At 40.1% G+C, this 15,966-nt stretch overlaps 1 pseudogene; it reads right to left on the reverse strand.

Annotated features, from left to right (window-relative positions):
* Positions 1-8,891, reverse strand: part of LOC128520470 (Fc receptor-like protein 5) — a 57,533-nt pseudogene extending 48,642 nt beyond the window's left edge.
* Between the last annotated feature and the right edge of the window lie 7,075 nt (positions 8,892-15,966).

Raw genomic sequence — 15,966 nt, forward strand, 5'->3', positions numbered from 1 at the left:
GCTCACGTGTTGTTTATATGTTCAGTGTTGTACAGAATCACTTTATAGAAAGTCTCTTACTCACCAGTAACATTTACCCAGAGTGCATCACTGTAGTTTGTGTAGTAGACTGGGTTTCCTCTTCCAGCTCTGCACCTGTACTGACCTCCATCAGAGACACTAACTGGTGTGATGTTATAGTGGGAGTAGTAGTAGGAGGAGGAGGAGGAGAAGAAGTTGTCATAGTTTGCTGCAGTTTTAGTCTCGTTGCTCTGTGTGGGTGTGATCCAGTAAAACTTCCATCCAGTAGACTGTCGTGTCAGTGTACAGTTCAGAGTCACTAAGTTTCCTGTCAGGACGTCTCCTGTAAGACTTGATGTGAGTTCAGGTTTAGGTTTTTCTGTTAGAAATGAAATACAATTATAAAATGTGAAGTAGTGTTTAACACACTAATAACTTCTACAGTAAAACAGTAATATTCTCGATACAAAACAACTTATGACGGACTTTGTTTGAGAATTTACATTTAGACACGTAATAAAAATAAAGAAGGATATTAAATGTAAAGCTTCACTGTGATTAAATCACTAATTTATCAATGAAGTATTAAAATGGTCAGAGTCAGTCTCCTTGCTGTTTTCCCGACACATTTATAATCATCAGTCTACTTTTGCCGGTGCGCTCTGGAAAAATGTATGCGTGCAGTTGAGCGCTAATTAGACTATGTAGGAATTTAAAGAAGAGAATCACGATGCTCAACATCCTGGAGCGCAAACCTCATTTAAATTTAACTGAATATTGTAAGTAAACAGCAATAGCCCACAATTAATAAATTATTTTTATTTGGACTATAAAAATAATCTTGCATCTATTTTTAGGCGTGCCAGCTGCCAGTTTTTATTTAGAAGTTTTTCAAACAAATCTTATAATGCCCACATGACATCAAACGTTCCTCAACTCTCTCATATTTTACATCTAATTGTGTGTGTGTGTGTGTGCGTGCGTGTTTTTATTGTAATCATGAATCAACAGTCTTTATATCTGACACTTATATTATAGTACCATCACATATCATACTTTCTCCCCTATTATAGATTGTCAAGGAGAGGACTGACTGAATTTTGACCCAATACACATTTTGTAAAATACAGGTGTAAAAAACACTAAGCTTTTATTCAGTCACATTTAGCTTTGATTACAGCACACACTCAAAAAAATGAACCTGGCTACCTGTTACATGTACTAAAATGTAATATGTGATTTGTACATAATAATTTCATGTTTCCAAGATGTGTCAGCTGATGTTGGTCATCAAGCCCCGCTTGTGTTTGTGCGTTATTATAAGAATGAAATGCAGTAGACTGTTATGATCTGTAACGGATTCGACCCATGTTGCACGGGCGGCACCATAAAGCACGGACACGAGGCGAGGTCTTACGGGAAAAGGGTAATTTATTTAGGTAAAATGGGAAAGGAAAGTGTTGAAAGGAAGTGTTGGAGGAAGAATGGAAAGAATGGGATAAAGGTTGTGCATGTGTAGTTCCGGGGGCTGTGCCACACTGGCATGCGGGAACACAGCTGACGATAAGTGTTGGTGCGCGGAGTGGCAGAACTGAGCACGCGGAGGCAGCGCTTCTTCCGCTGTCGATGGCCGGCGCGAGTCCTCGCTGACGTAAAAACCTAACACAAACGTCCTCGCAGCCTTTACCTCTTCGGCAGCGGGGCTGCGAGGGCGGGCACGGTGCGGGAGTGAAGATGCCGCGGGAGCTCGCGCAGCTCTTTCTCGCGCTGTCCTCAGCGCGGAGATCAAAGGGCGGAATTCTAGTGTCCTTGTTTAAAGTCCCTGGGGAGCATCACATCGCCCCACTGACATGCTTCTTTCATATTCTCCATCACATCACGTACTTCCCAGACATCGGATAAAACTCTGCGCCTTGCTTTTATAATGCGGAGCAAGCCCGAGATCATATTAACGTTAATTATCACCAGCCGGCACGAATAGGCGGCTCCGTCTCTTTGCTGCCTATTCAGGGAGCCTACGGAGTAGATTTGGGCGCACGCCTATCACAGACGCAAGCCGTGGCAGATCATCATAATTGTCTTTAACTTGTATTTCATAAGGTTTTCCGAGCGGTGGTACAGCGCAACGGGGGTCATTATTTACTATTAAACATTAAACGAATTTACAAAACTTTATGCGTGCGATTAAGCGCTGATTCTACGTAGGAAAGTAAAGAAGAGGATCCTGATGCTCAACATTCCGGAGACCAAACCCCATTTAAATTAAATTAACAAATATTGCAAGTAAATAACAATAGCCCACGTTTAAAAAAGCATTTTTATTTAGATTATAAAAAATAATCCTGCATCTGTTTTAGGTGTTCCAGCTGCCACTGTTCTAGAATTCAAATTAAATCAAATCTTATTAGGATCAAATTTTAGCACAATAAATGTTAACACAGTGAGCCTTTAGATTTTATCACTTGTAATTAGAAAAGAAGCGTGTATGGATTTGTGTCATCTTATTTCTTGTGTTCTTTAAATTTATAGTAGATTTATTAAACTGAAATAAATGACCATAAAATTAAAACAGTGTTAGGACGTTCTACTGCGTCAGCAGATGTCGGTCTTTCAGCCCCGCTTGTGTTTTTGCGTTATTAAAAGAGTGAAATGCAGTAGACTGTTATGATTTGTAAGGGGTTCGACCCATGTTACCCAAACGACTCAGTTCAGATGTAAATAAATGGATAGAAAGTAAATGGCTGTGCTGGGGGAGGGAGGTGCTAATGATTTGGTCGGCTCTGTGTGTGTGTGTGTGTGTGTGTGTGTGTGTGTGAGAGAGAGAGAGGGGTGTCGCGGTGGTTGATTATTCAGTGAAACAAAGGCTCAGCTGAAAAATGGTAGGCACATCAGTCACTTAACCCCCAATAAAAGGTATTTAGTTGTAATATAACAGATGCGCACTAAATACCAAACCTAAACCAGGCACAAGGATTAATAAAACAAGATAGCCCCCATACCCGTTTTTTAATAAAAATACCAAAGAAGATTATTGTGTATAGACTGATTAAAAACAATGCAATTTATGCTATCATAAGGAAAATAAGTTCTTCCATTCCAATGATTAAAAAAGGTAACAACGTCAACTTTAGAATCTAGAATCCAGGAGATTAAAATTACACAAATTGAAATCACTGAAAGTCAGCCTCAGATTCAAGAGGTTTTTAAAGTGGGGAGAAGTGCATTTCAGTTCCTCTGAATGTATAGGTGACAACAGCCGATTCACACCTGGGGAGGGTGGATAATTTGTATTTGAATGTTGTCTGGCATTATAAAGCACTATAGTGACACTAAAAGCACATCCCAGGATTAATAGGAATTATTATACTGCATAAATATTATTTAGCACAAAAAAATTCCTCGCGCTCGGGAAAACTATGCGTGCGGTTGAGCGCTGGTTAGACTTTAGGAAATTAAAGCGGAGGGTTTTTATTTAGACTATTAAAAAAATAACCTGCGTCTATTTTTAGGCGTGCCAGCTGCCACTTTTTAGTTAAAAGTTTTCAATACAAATCTTATAATGCCCACATGACATGACGGAATAAAGGCACGGCTTATTATGATCCCGGGCTTGCACCCCGCGCTATAAAATACTTAGGGTTTGTTGGGTTACAGTGGATTTTACTACGCGTTGTGAGTGCAATGGCCATCCGTCTGCTCGCGCTGACTCTGCTCTCCGCGGATGGCCGTACCGCCCCCCTCCCACCTCTCGCTCCTTTGAAGTGCCCGGGGCGCGTTCCATTTGCCCCACTTGCATGCCGCACTTCCGCGTTGTTGCACGCGTGGTGCATACACAAAGCGTAGTAAAATCCACTTTAACCCAACAAACCCCGAGTATTTTATAGCGCGGGGTGCAAGCCCGGGCAACGATAGCAACGATAGCTCACCAGTCATGTGTAATTCTGCGGTCCCGCTGCTTCGCATGTCTGAAGGGGAGGCCGCCTAACTAGTGAGCGAGGAGCGATATTGATTTGGGCGCACGCCGTGACAGGCTGAAAAAAACTGTTGTCAGATTGATGTGCAAAAACTATATAATAAAACTATATAAGACTACATGCCTTTATAAGACTCAACTTTTATTTAAGCGCACTCACAATAACGAAAAACTTAATGATTTTGTTAATGTTTGAAAGCAAATAAGGTGCGCTGTTCTGTATTGTTTTTGGTGAACTTAAGCGCGTCAGAAAATGAACTCAAACGTTTTTTTAAATGGTCAGAATCAGTCTGCTTGCTGTTTTCCCCGACGCATCCATAATCAAACTTCATGGAAAACTTCATGAGTGCTGATTTAGACTATGGAGTAAATTAAAGAGGAGAATCACGATGCCGAATCGCAGTCCTGAGCCCAAACCTCATTTAAATTAAATTAAATTAACAAATATCATAATTAAAAAAACAATAGCCCACGCTTAGAAACCGTTTATAAATTCTTTCCGACATGAGTTGGCCCGGTGTTATGCGCAGAGCGCCGGGAGATTTCCTGAAGTTTCGAAATCGCGGGGGCATTTTTTCTTAATAGATGCTATTGTTAATAACTGATGGAGGTTTTGAGCTGTATACACACACATTCCTGCCTATACAACTCTTAAAACTACACCTGTGACACAATAACAGTAATATTTCGAACATTCTGCAGGCTGATGTTTGGAGAAACGAAAGAATAATGAATAAACCAGTTGTTGGGTCAAAATAACCCAACCAGGTGTTCATTTGTAAACTACATCTCATATGAGCCAACATGAGCAACCCAACAATGTGTTTAAAGTACCTGAAATAATCCAGAACTTAAATAACAATAAACAGATACAGAGATACGCTGTATACCGGTCACTGTTGTATTTACGGCAACGAGCGAAAATGTCACTTTGCGCCACCTGGCGGCCATTTTACAAATGACTTTAAAATGCAACTGATTTATTTTGGCCGCTGACGTTTTTACACGGCGGTGAGCGCAACGGTAATAACCATTCCAATTGATCAACTACTGTACTTATAAACATATAAATGGCTAAAGTCTTACATTACACTATTAATTCCTACTGTTTGTGCAGGATTCACAGTTTCAGTTCATGTTGGTGACGTGTTTCAAACATATTTTCTCGGAGACTGAGACTGAAACACACCCTGTTTATTTTCTTTACTTTACAAATAAAAGTAGACCCTTTACAGATTCAAATGATGTACTCCACTTATGTGTATAATCAAACATGATGGAGCATTTTAAGCTCTTTTCACGATTACCTGAAAAAAATGCAAGTGTCTCCACCGGTGGGTCCGCCGACTCCTAAAGGTTTTAAACATCTGTAAACTTTTTATAACTGAAATTTGGGGCTGTTTAGGTTCATAAACAACTATTTTGGCACAAATTCTGTATGTATTTTAATTCTTTCTGACACTTGAATGTAAGTTTAAGTATCTGATTGCAGTCAAACAGTGGCATTTTTTCACTGAGCTTGAATGTATTTTTTCTCAGACTTTCTTAAAATCGAATGTACATTGTGTGTAAGGAATAAGCAAGTTTAATAAAAAATTATTTACTTATAACAATCTTTCTGGACCTTTGACCTTGAATAGAAATCAGATCCAGACCTTCGCATATTATGTTTGAGAACCCCTATTATAGGCTTATATAAGATCTTTTTTTCTTTTACTTTTACACTGAGCTTACATTTTATATTAGATTTAATATTTTATACTCGCTTACTGCTCGTTAGTTTGTTTGTAAGTGAAACTGTATTATGACAAACAACACAAGTAAATGGTAAGACAGTCTATGTATATGTATAAAAATGACTAAAGAATTAACGTTAATAAGTAGTTATTTACAAATGGTAAACAACAAACCTATGGGCCTAAGGAGAAGAAGGAGAAGAAGATACAACAGGAAATGCTTTTACTTTAAATATATTTTTAAATTCCTCATTGTTTGTTACATTTTCTGTTTGTTGCAGAATAAACCCAACTGAGCTAAAAGCCATCTGCAGAGGACACACACTTATGCTTAACTTCCCAGTGTATAAGGAGCCTTTCCCCGCATTCCCCAACTGTTTGAGGAATTGTCTAAAAATGGACATTCTTGAACATTTTTTGTCACTTGTGTCTGTGATGGCACAAGCTGTAATCACTTATGAATTAACTACACATTTGCTATGAAATGTTAAGATATACTGACAAATCACCAAGGACTCCACTACAGGACATGCCGAACTCAAGCAGAACTGTCTAAGAACTGTCTCAATTTATCTACCACCTGTTCTGTACTATGCTCTATGATTTGCTATGAATTGTCATAGAAAGGATATTTGCACCCAAGAGATTTTCTGGTGCACACAAAAACCTTTTCCTTTCTTGATTGCTTAAGTCCTTTTTTTTTTATACCTATCCCTTTATGTGCTCCAACTTGTGACAACAGAAGCTATGAACCTGCAGCAGACTTCTGTAATTATATATATATATATAGTGGGTCCTACTACACACTGATTTACTCCTACCGAGTCCAGTATAGACATAAATGCAGTTCTCAGAGGGTCTTCTGGGTTTTCAAAATGAATATTAAAATCTCCAGCAATTAACACTTTGTCTACAGAAACGACTAGGTTTGAGAGGAAATCTGCAAATTCACTAAGAAATTCCGAGTACGGCCCTGGAGGTCTGTAAATGACAATTAGCGGGATCGACTGAGCTGACTTAATATAGTTAAATACACTTATGTTACTATAAAGAATTTCAAATGAATAAAATTTGTGTCCGTGTTTTTGTACAATGGTCAAATTATCATTGTGAATAACTGCGACGCCTCCTCCTCTACCAGTTAACCGAGGCTGGTGTATGTAGCTGTATCCAGGAGGACTAGCTTCATTTAGAGCTACATACTCGTCCTGTTTAATCCAGGTTTCTGTTAAACAGAGTATATCAAACTCCTGATCTGTGATAATTTCATTAACTATAACTGCTTTAGATGCGAGAGATCTAATATTGAACAGTCCTAGCTTCAGATCAGAGGTGCCGGCTGCGCATTCAGTCTGATCCAAGTTTGTGGTCTTTATGTTAATTAAATTACTAAAACGGACTTTCTGAGTCTTTCTAAATTAGATTTTAGCTCGGGGAACAGACACAGTCTCAATAGAGTGAACCCTGAGTGACGACTCTATACAGCTAGCAGACGGTTGGTTTAGCCTGTCTGTCTGCTCCCTGGCCTGGGCTCTGGATTGTCACCGATTAACTAGGCCTTTTCTAAGACTATGAGCTATACTACAAGAAATGAGAGCAGCACCTTCCCGAGTGGGATGGACACCGTCCCGCCCTAACAGGCCAGCTTTGCCCTCAAAGGTCTTCCAATTATCAATAAAGCCCACGTTGTTTTCGGAGCACCACCTGGACATCCAGCGGTTCAGCGACCATAACCTGCTGTAAGTTATGTCACCACGCCTCATTGGGATGGGACCAGAGCATACTACTCCATCGGACATCGCCTTCGCTAATTTAAACACCTCTATAAAGTTATTCTTACTAACCTCTGACTGACGAAGGCGTATATCATTAGCTCCAGCATGTACCACTATCTTGGAGAACCTGTGCTGTCCTAGAGCCTTAAGATTACCTGCTATGTCCGGTGCTCTGGCTCCCGGGATACACCTAACCACTGCCGCTGGCGCCCCTAAAGGTCTAGCTAATTTCACGTGTCTCATTATAGAGTCTCCTATAACCAGAGCTCTTTCAGGTTTCTCAGTGGGTGCATCACTGAGGAGAGCAAACCTGTTGGACACCTGTATCCATTTTCACCAGACAGACACACACTATATAGGGGGCAGGAATTAATGCCCCTTTAACTACCACCCGCTTACTTAAATATAAGACTATAGTTCATTTCACATGAAGACATTACCAACATTATATTGTGACTTAGACCATGTGTCAGGGAATAACCCCTAGAGGGCGCCTTGTGTCCAGAGAGTTTCTGTGGTTCTTGATCACAGATGGACTTCATTTCCCATGATGCACTACTTAATGGTTTTCACCTGCACCTAGTTCACTGCCCTGATTTGTATAAACTGTTAAACTCCTTTGTTTTATCAGTCAGTGACCAAATATGCTTTTCATGCATTTCTCCAACTCTGACACGATTGTTATGCATTGACTTGGATTAAATTGTAATTTTATTTCCTTTAATGTTAATGTTTTGACATTTACTCCTCTACTGATAAACACACAGAAGTCTTATATGAATAGTGTTTCTCTGAGACTGCAGGAACAGTAAATATCTCTCACACTCAGAGGGTTAGAGGACTTTTAAATTACCAAACCATTCATTCATAAACTAAACTGAAATGCTTTGAAACTTCCTTGATTATAGAATGACACTAAACTGAAATCAGCTTGAAGATGAAGAAAATAAATTCTAGATGCTCTGTATCTGTACTTATTGTTTACACTGGGATGATGACACAGCACTCACTGTTAGAGTAGTGTGTATTATTCAGTGCTCCACTGTCTGCTCCACACACACATCTCAGCAGCTGTGTGGCTAAAATCTGGACCTGTTACTGTTGCTTAAAGTCTGGAGCTTTTACCAGCATTTTTCTCCAACGAGTTTCTTCTCCTTTAATGTGGCCTTTTCTGCTCCCTTTTTGCTTTCTCTGCCGATTAAATAATTACCCCTAATTGTCTAACTCTAAACCTGTACATTTGTTAGGTAACCCGCCTAGAATCAGTCAGCCGATCAGCAGACATACTGCTGTAGAACTTGCCTTTGTGGCCTCTGTTCCATGCCCACCTTGCCAGCCTTGCTTTAATATCAGTGCCTTCAACTTCAACCTGGGGCAGGATTGACCCGCGACACTCAGCGTGGCCATGCTACTGATAAACTAGTGACTGCTGCCCACCTTCTCAGCCTACCAGCTTTGTGCCATCATGCCTGCTGGACACTGCTCCTGACTCACACGCACACTTTCATTCTCTTTACTCTTGTTTAGTTCTCTTTAATCTTTTTCCTCTTACACCTTTTATTATTTAATTAATCAAAGTGGTGCTCCCTAGTCAAGTGGTTACATACCTGTAACATAACTTCACCAGTAGCCCGTTATACTGTAGCAATAATGCATGTTTTTCTATCACAACTGGGTTAACTAGCTTGGCTAATGTTCAATAAAGTGCTTTAAACCAATGGGCCTCATGCAGCACCCCTTAAACTTCAATTTAATTTTATCTTAATTTTCTGTCAAGAAAATAGATAAAAGTTACAGTAGTTGATCAATTGGAATGGTTATTACCGTCGCGCTCACCGCCGCGTAAAAACGTCAGCGGCCAAAATAAATCAGTTGCATTTCAAAGTCATTCGTAAAATGGCCGCCAGGTGGTGCAAAGTGACATTTTCGCTCGTTGCCGTAAATACAACAGTGACCGTTATACAGCGTATCTCTGTATCGGTTTATTGTTATTTAAGTTCTGGATTATTTCAGGTACTTTAAACACATTGTTGGGTTGCTCATGTTGGCTCATATGAGATGTAGTTTACAAATGAACACCTGGTTGGGTTATTTTGACCCAACAACTGGTTTATTCATTATTCTTTCGTTTCTCCAAATATCAGCCTGCAGAATGTTTGAAATATTACTGTTTATTGTGTTACAGGTGTAGTTTTAAGAGTTGTTTAGGCAGGAATGCGTGTGTATACAGCTTAAAACCTCCATCAGTTATTAAAGATAGCGGCTATTTAGAAAACATGCCCAGTGATTTCTGAGCTTCAGGAAATCTCCCGGCGCTCTGCGCATAACACCGGGTCAACTCAAGAATTTATAAACGGTTTCGAAATGTGCGCTATTGTTTTTTTACTTATAATATTTGTTAAATTTAATTTAAATGAGGTTTGGGCTCAGGACTTTGATTCGGCATCGTGATTCTCCTCTTTAATTTACTCCATAGTTTTAATCAGCGCTCAGCCGCATGCATGGAGTTTTCCAGAGCGCACCGGCAGAAGTAGACTAATGATTATGAACGCGTCGGGAAAACAGCAAGCAGACTGACTCTGACCATTTAAAAAAACGTTTGCGTTCATTTTCTGACGCGCTCAAGTTCACCAAAATCAATACAGAACAGCGCAGCTTACAACACTTACAAAATCACAACACTTACAAAATCACAACGTTTTTTCGTTATTGTGAGTGCGCTTAAATAAAAGTTGAGTCTTATAAAGGCATGTAGTCTTATATAGTTTTATTATATAGTTTTTGCACATTAATCGGACACAGTTTTTTCAGCCTGTCACGGTGTGCGCCCAAATCAATATCGCTCCTCGCTCACTAGTTAGGCGGCCTCCCCTTCAGACATGCGAAGCAGCGGGACCGCAAAATTACACATGACTGGTGAGCTATCGTTGCTATCGTTGCCCGGGCTTGCACCCCGCGCTATAAAATACTCGGGGTTTGTTGGGCTACAGTGGATTTTACTACGCGCTGTGTATGCAGCGCGCGTGCAACAACGCGGAAGTGCGGCAAATGGAACGCGCCCCAGGGACTTCAAAGGAGCGAGAGGTGGGAGGGGGGCGGTACGGCCATCCGCGGAGAGCAGAGTCAGCGCGAGCAGACGGATAGCCATTGCACTCACACCGCGTAGTAAAATCCACTGTAACCCAACAAACCCCAATCATCACCAGCCGTGCCTTATTCCGTCATGTCATGTGGGCATTATAAGCTTTGTATTGAAAACTTCTAACTAAAAAGTGGCAGCTGGCACGCCTAAAAATAGACGCAGGTTATTTTTTAATAGTCTAAATAAAAACCCTCCGATTTAATTTCCTATAGTCTAACCAGCGCTCAACCGCACGCATAGTTTTCCCGAGCGTGAGGAATTTTTTTGTGCTAAATAATGTTTATGCAGTATAAGAATTCCTATTAATCCTGGGTTGTTCTTTTAGTGTCACTATAGTGCTTTACAATGCCAGACAACATTCAAATACAAATTATTCACCCTCCCCAGGTGTGAATCGGCTGTTCTCACCTATACATTTAGAGGAACTGAAATGCACTTCTCCCCACTTTAAAAACCTCTTGAATCTGAGGCTCTTCTGGAGACTTTTAGTGATTTAAATTTGTGTAATTTTAATCTCCTGGATTCTAGATTCTAAAGTTGACATTGTTACCTTTTTTAATCATTGGAATGGAAGAACTTGTTATTTTCCTTATGATAGCATAAATTGCATTGTTTTTAATCAGTCTATACACAATAATATTATTTGGTATTTATTTATTTATTTATTTTTTAAACGGGTATGGGGGCTATCTTGGTTCATTAATCTCCGTGCCTGGTTTAGGTTTAGTATTCAGTGCGCATCTGTTATATTACAACTATCATAACACTCAAATACCTTTTATCGGGGGTTAAGTGACTGATGTGCCTAACATTTTTCAGCTGAGCCTTTGTTTCACTGAAAACGACCGCGACACCCCCCTCTCTCTCTCTCACACACACACACACACACAGAGCCGACCAAATCATTAGCACGTCCCTCCCCCAAACAGCACAGACATTTACTTTCTATCCATTTACTTACACCTGAACTGAGTTGTTTGAGTAACATGGGTCGAACCCGTTACAAATCATAACAGTCTACTGCATTTCATTCTTATAATAACGCAAAAACACAAGCGGGGCTGAAAGACCGACATCTGCTGACGCAGTAGAACGTCCTAACACTGTTTTAATTTTATGGTCATTTATTTCAGTTAATAAATCTACTATAAATTTAAAGAACACAAGAAATAAGATGACACAAATCCATACACGCTTTTTTTTCTAATTACAAGTGATAAAATTAAAAGGCTCACTGTGTTAACATTTATTGTGCTTAAATTTGATCCTAATAAGATTTGATTTAATTTGAATTCTAGAACAGTGGCAGCTGGAACACCTAAAATAGATGCAGGATTATTTTTTTATAATCTAAATAAAAATGCTTTTTTAAACGTGGGCTATTGTTATTTACATGCAATATTTGTTAATTTAATTTAAATTGGGTTTGGTCTCCGGAATGTTGAGCATCAGGATCCTCTTCTTTACTTTCCTACGTAGAATCAGCGCTTAATCGCACGCATTAAGTTTTGTAAATTCGTTTAATGTTTAATAGTAAATAATGACCCCCGTTGTGCTGTACCACCGCTCGGAAAACCTTATGAAATACAAGTTTAGGACAATTATGATGATCTGCCATGGCGTGCGCGTGTGATGGGTGTATGCCCAAATCTACTATAACTACTCCCTCACTCCGTAGGCTCCCTGAATAGGCAGCAAAGGGGACGGGAGCCGCCTATTTGTGCCGGCTGGCGATAATTAACGTTAATATGATCTCGGGCTTGCTCCGCATTATAAAAGCAAGGCGCGGAGGTTTGTCTGAGGTCTGGGAAGTACGTGATGTAATGGAGAATATAAAAAAAAGCATGTCAGTGGGGAGATGTGATGCGGCCCAGGCGCTTTAAACAAGGACACTAGAATTCCGCCCTTTGATCTCCGCGCTGAGGACAGCGCGAGAAAGAGCTGCGCGAGCTCCCGCGGCACCTTCACTCCCGCACCGTGCCCGCCCTCGCAGCCCCGCTGCCGAAGAGGAAAAGTGTGGTTAGGTTTTTGCGTCAGCGAGAACTCGCGCCGGCCATCGACAGCGGGAGAAGCGCCGTCACGAGGGAGCGTGCAGGAGCGCTGTTTCCGCGTGCTCAGTTCTGCCACTTCGCGCACCAACACTTATCGTCAGCTGTGTGCCCGCATGCCAGTGTGGCACAGCCCCCGGAACTGCACATGCACAACCTTTATCCCATTCTTTCCATTCTCCCTCCTTCAACACTTTCCTTCCCCATTTTGCCTAAATAAATTACCCTTTTCCCGTAAGACCTCGCCTCGTGTCCGTGCTTTATGGTGCCGCCCGTGCAACATGGGTCGAATCCGTTACAGATCATAACAGTCTACTGCATTTCATTCTTCTAATAACGCACAAACACAAGTGGGGCTGAATGACCAACATCAGCTGACGCAGTAGAACGTCCTGACAATGTTATAATTTTTATGGTCATTTATTTTAGTTAATAAATCTACTATAAATTTAAAGAACACAAGATATAAGACGACACAAAACCCTACACGCGTCTTTTCTAATTACACGTGATAAAATTTAAAGGCTCACTGTGTTAACATTTATTTTGTTTAAATTTGATCCTAATAAGATTTCATTTCATTTAAATTCTACATTTGTATCGTCATTTTAGTTCTGTGATTATAAATTTGTTTAACTACAATGATTTACTTGATTTTATCCGCTACTACGTGCAGTTCTAAAACTCTGTGTCTCATTAATCCAGCAGAGAATGAACTAAGGCATGAGGCGTCAGCCTGTAGTTATATAGCGCCACTCAACGGTAAAAGCCAGCAAACGCACAAAGCCAAACGGTACCGCCGAGCGCGGCGACGGTAGGACCTACATTCCGATTGATTAACCACTGTACATGGTATATTTTTAATGTGTCCAAATAAGTGGTTATATTTAAAGTAGTGCAGAAACTATGCTAAGTGAGAGTTAGCCTTAACGGCTAAGCTAGCTGATTCCACTGAATGTTGTCCAGTGTGAATTATCCCCTTAGCTAACCCTGTACTCGTTACTTGTACCGACTATATACAGTAGTGTGAAAAACTATTTGCTCCTTCCTGATTTTTTATTCTTTTGTATGTTTGTCACACAAAATGTTTCTGATCATCAAACACATTTATCTATTAGTCAAAGATAACACAAGTAAACACAAAATGCAGTTTTTAAATGATGGTTTTTATTATTTAGGGAGAAAAAAAATCCAAACCTACATGGCCCTGTGTGAAAAAGTAATTGCCCCCTAAACCTAATAACTGGTTAGGCCACCCTTAGCAGCAATAACTGCAATCAAACGTTTGCGATAACTTGCAACGAGTCTTTTACAGCGCTCTGGAGGAATTTTGGCCCACTCATCTTTGCAGAATTGTTGTAATTCAGCTTTATTTGAGGGTTTTCTAGCATGAACCGCCTTTTTAAGGTCATGCCACAACATCTCAATAGGATTCAGGTCAGGACTTTGACTAGGCCACTCCAAAGTCTTCATTTTGTTTTTCTTCAGCCATTCAGAGGTGGATTTGCTGGTGTGTTTTGGGTCATTGTCCTGCTGCAGCACCCAAGATCGCTTCAGCTTGAGTTGACGAACAGATGGCCGGACATTCTCCTTCAGGATTTTTTGGTAGACAGTAGAATTCATGGTTCCATCTATCACAGCAAGCCTTCCAGGTCCTTAAGCAGCAAAACAACCCCAGACCATCACACTACCACCACCATATTTTACTGTTGGTATGATGTTCTTTTTCTGAAATGCTGTGTTACTTTTACGCCAGATGTAACGGGACACGCAGCTCCCAAAATGTTCAACTTTTGTCTCGTCGGTCCACAAGGTATTTTTCCAAAAGTCTTGGCAATCATTGAGATGTTTTTAGCAAAATTGAGACGAGCCTTAATGTTCTTTTTGCTTAAAAGTGGTTTGCGCCTTGGAAATCTGCCATGCAGGCCGTTTTTGCCCAGCCTCTTTCTTATGGTGGAGTCGTGACACTGACCTTAATTGAGGCAAGTGAGGCCTGCAGTTCTTTAGATGTTGTCCTGGGGTCTTTTGTGGCCTCTCGGATGAGTTGTCTCTGCGCTCTTGGGGTAATTTTGGTCGGCCGGCCACTCCTGGGAAGTTTCACCACTGTTCCATGTTTTTGCCATTTGTGGATAATGTGGTTCGCTGGAGTCCCAAAGCTTTAGAAATGGCTTTATAACCTTTACCAGACTGATAGATCTCAATTACTTTTGTTCTCATTTGTTCCTGAATTTCTTTGGATCTTGGCATGATGTCTAGCTTTTGAGGTGCTTTTGGTCTACTTCTCTGTTCCCTATTTAAGTGATTTCTTGATTGAAACAGGTGTGGCAATAAAACAGTTTATTCAATTTATTGTGGCTTATTAATGCACACAAGAGCATTTCTGGTGTGCACCAAAAGCACTAAATGTTTCTTGAGGCATCAGAAACAATCTTGTGTGGACCAAGTGTCTATAAGTATAATTAGAAAAATAAAATAGAATATATATTGTCACTTGACATTAACCAAAGTCAGTTCAGTGCCGTAGATCAGACCGTCTCGTTTCGGTTCAGCTTTTGGATTCTATGCAGTCAATGAAGACCACGTACTCTTCAGCCACCAAAATGAGCTCTACCCAAAAAGAGAAGCAGTGTGGAACACAAGAGAGAAGATGATTGCAGAAAGTGAGAAAGAAAATGGTAATAAAAAAAGCACAAGTCAGTTCTGCAGTACGGCACTTATGACACTATATTTTCTGGGGTTTATATTTCTAATATTCATTTTATCCTATTGATGTTAGGTCAATACAAAAGTTGATTCACTTGCTTTCTTTATTTAATGTGACTCAGGGTAAGATCATGGCATTATCCTCATTTATTCCTATTTAAGGTACCCCTCCACCTTTGTGTACCTTGATGAATAATAATATTATTATTAATGGTGTTGTTAATCTTTCATCTGGCACTGTTTTTACTCCGGATTTCCTTTCTGATGCAACCCTCCCATTTTATCCAGGCTTGGGACCGGCACTGCATGCAGTGGCTAGGGTTTAAGCATTGGCTGGGAATTGAACCAATCTGCATGGTAGGTCTGAGCCACCAGTGCCCCTGATAAATAACAATTGATAATAAAGTCGTTTAATAAACATTAGTTAATTAGTTACTTTAAGTTAACTGTTTTGTCCTGCTTCTTATTTAAAAAACTAATATAGCCTTATACAGTAATACCTGATATAAATAATCAATATTTATCTACATCAACTGACTGAAAGAAGTTAAAGTGATATACATGTACAGGTGCATCTCAATAAATTAGA

Source organism: Clarias gariepinus, chromosome 1 (assembly GCF_024256425.1).
Source record: "Clarias gariepinus isolate MV-2021 ecotype Netherlands chromosome 1, CGAR_prim_01v2, whole genome shotgun sequence".
Classification (NCBI taxonomy): Eukaryota; Metazoa; Chordata; class Actinopteri; order Siluriformes; family Clariidae; genus Clarias; species Clarias gariepinus.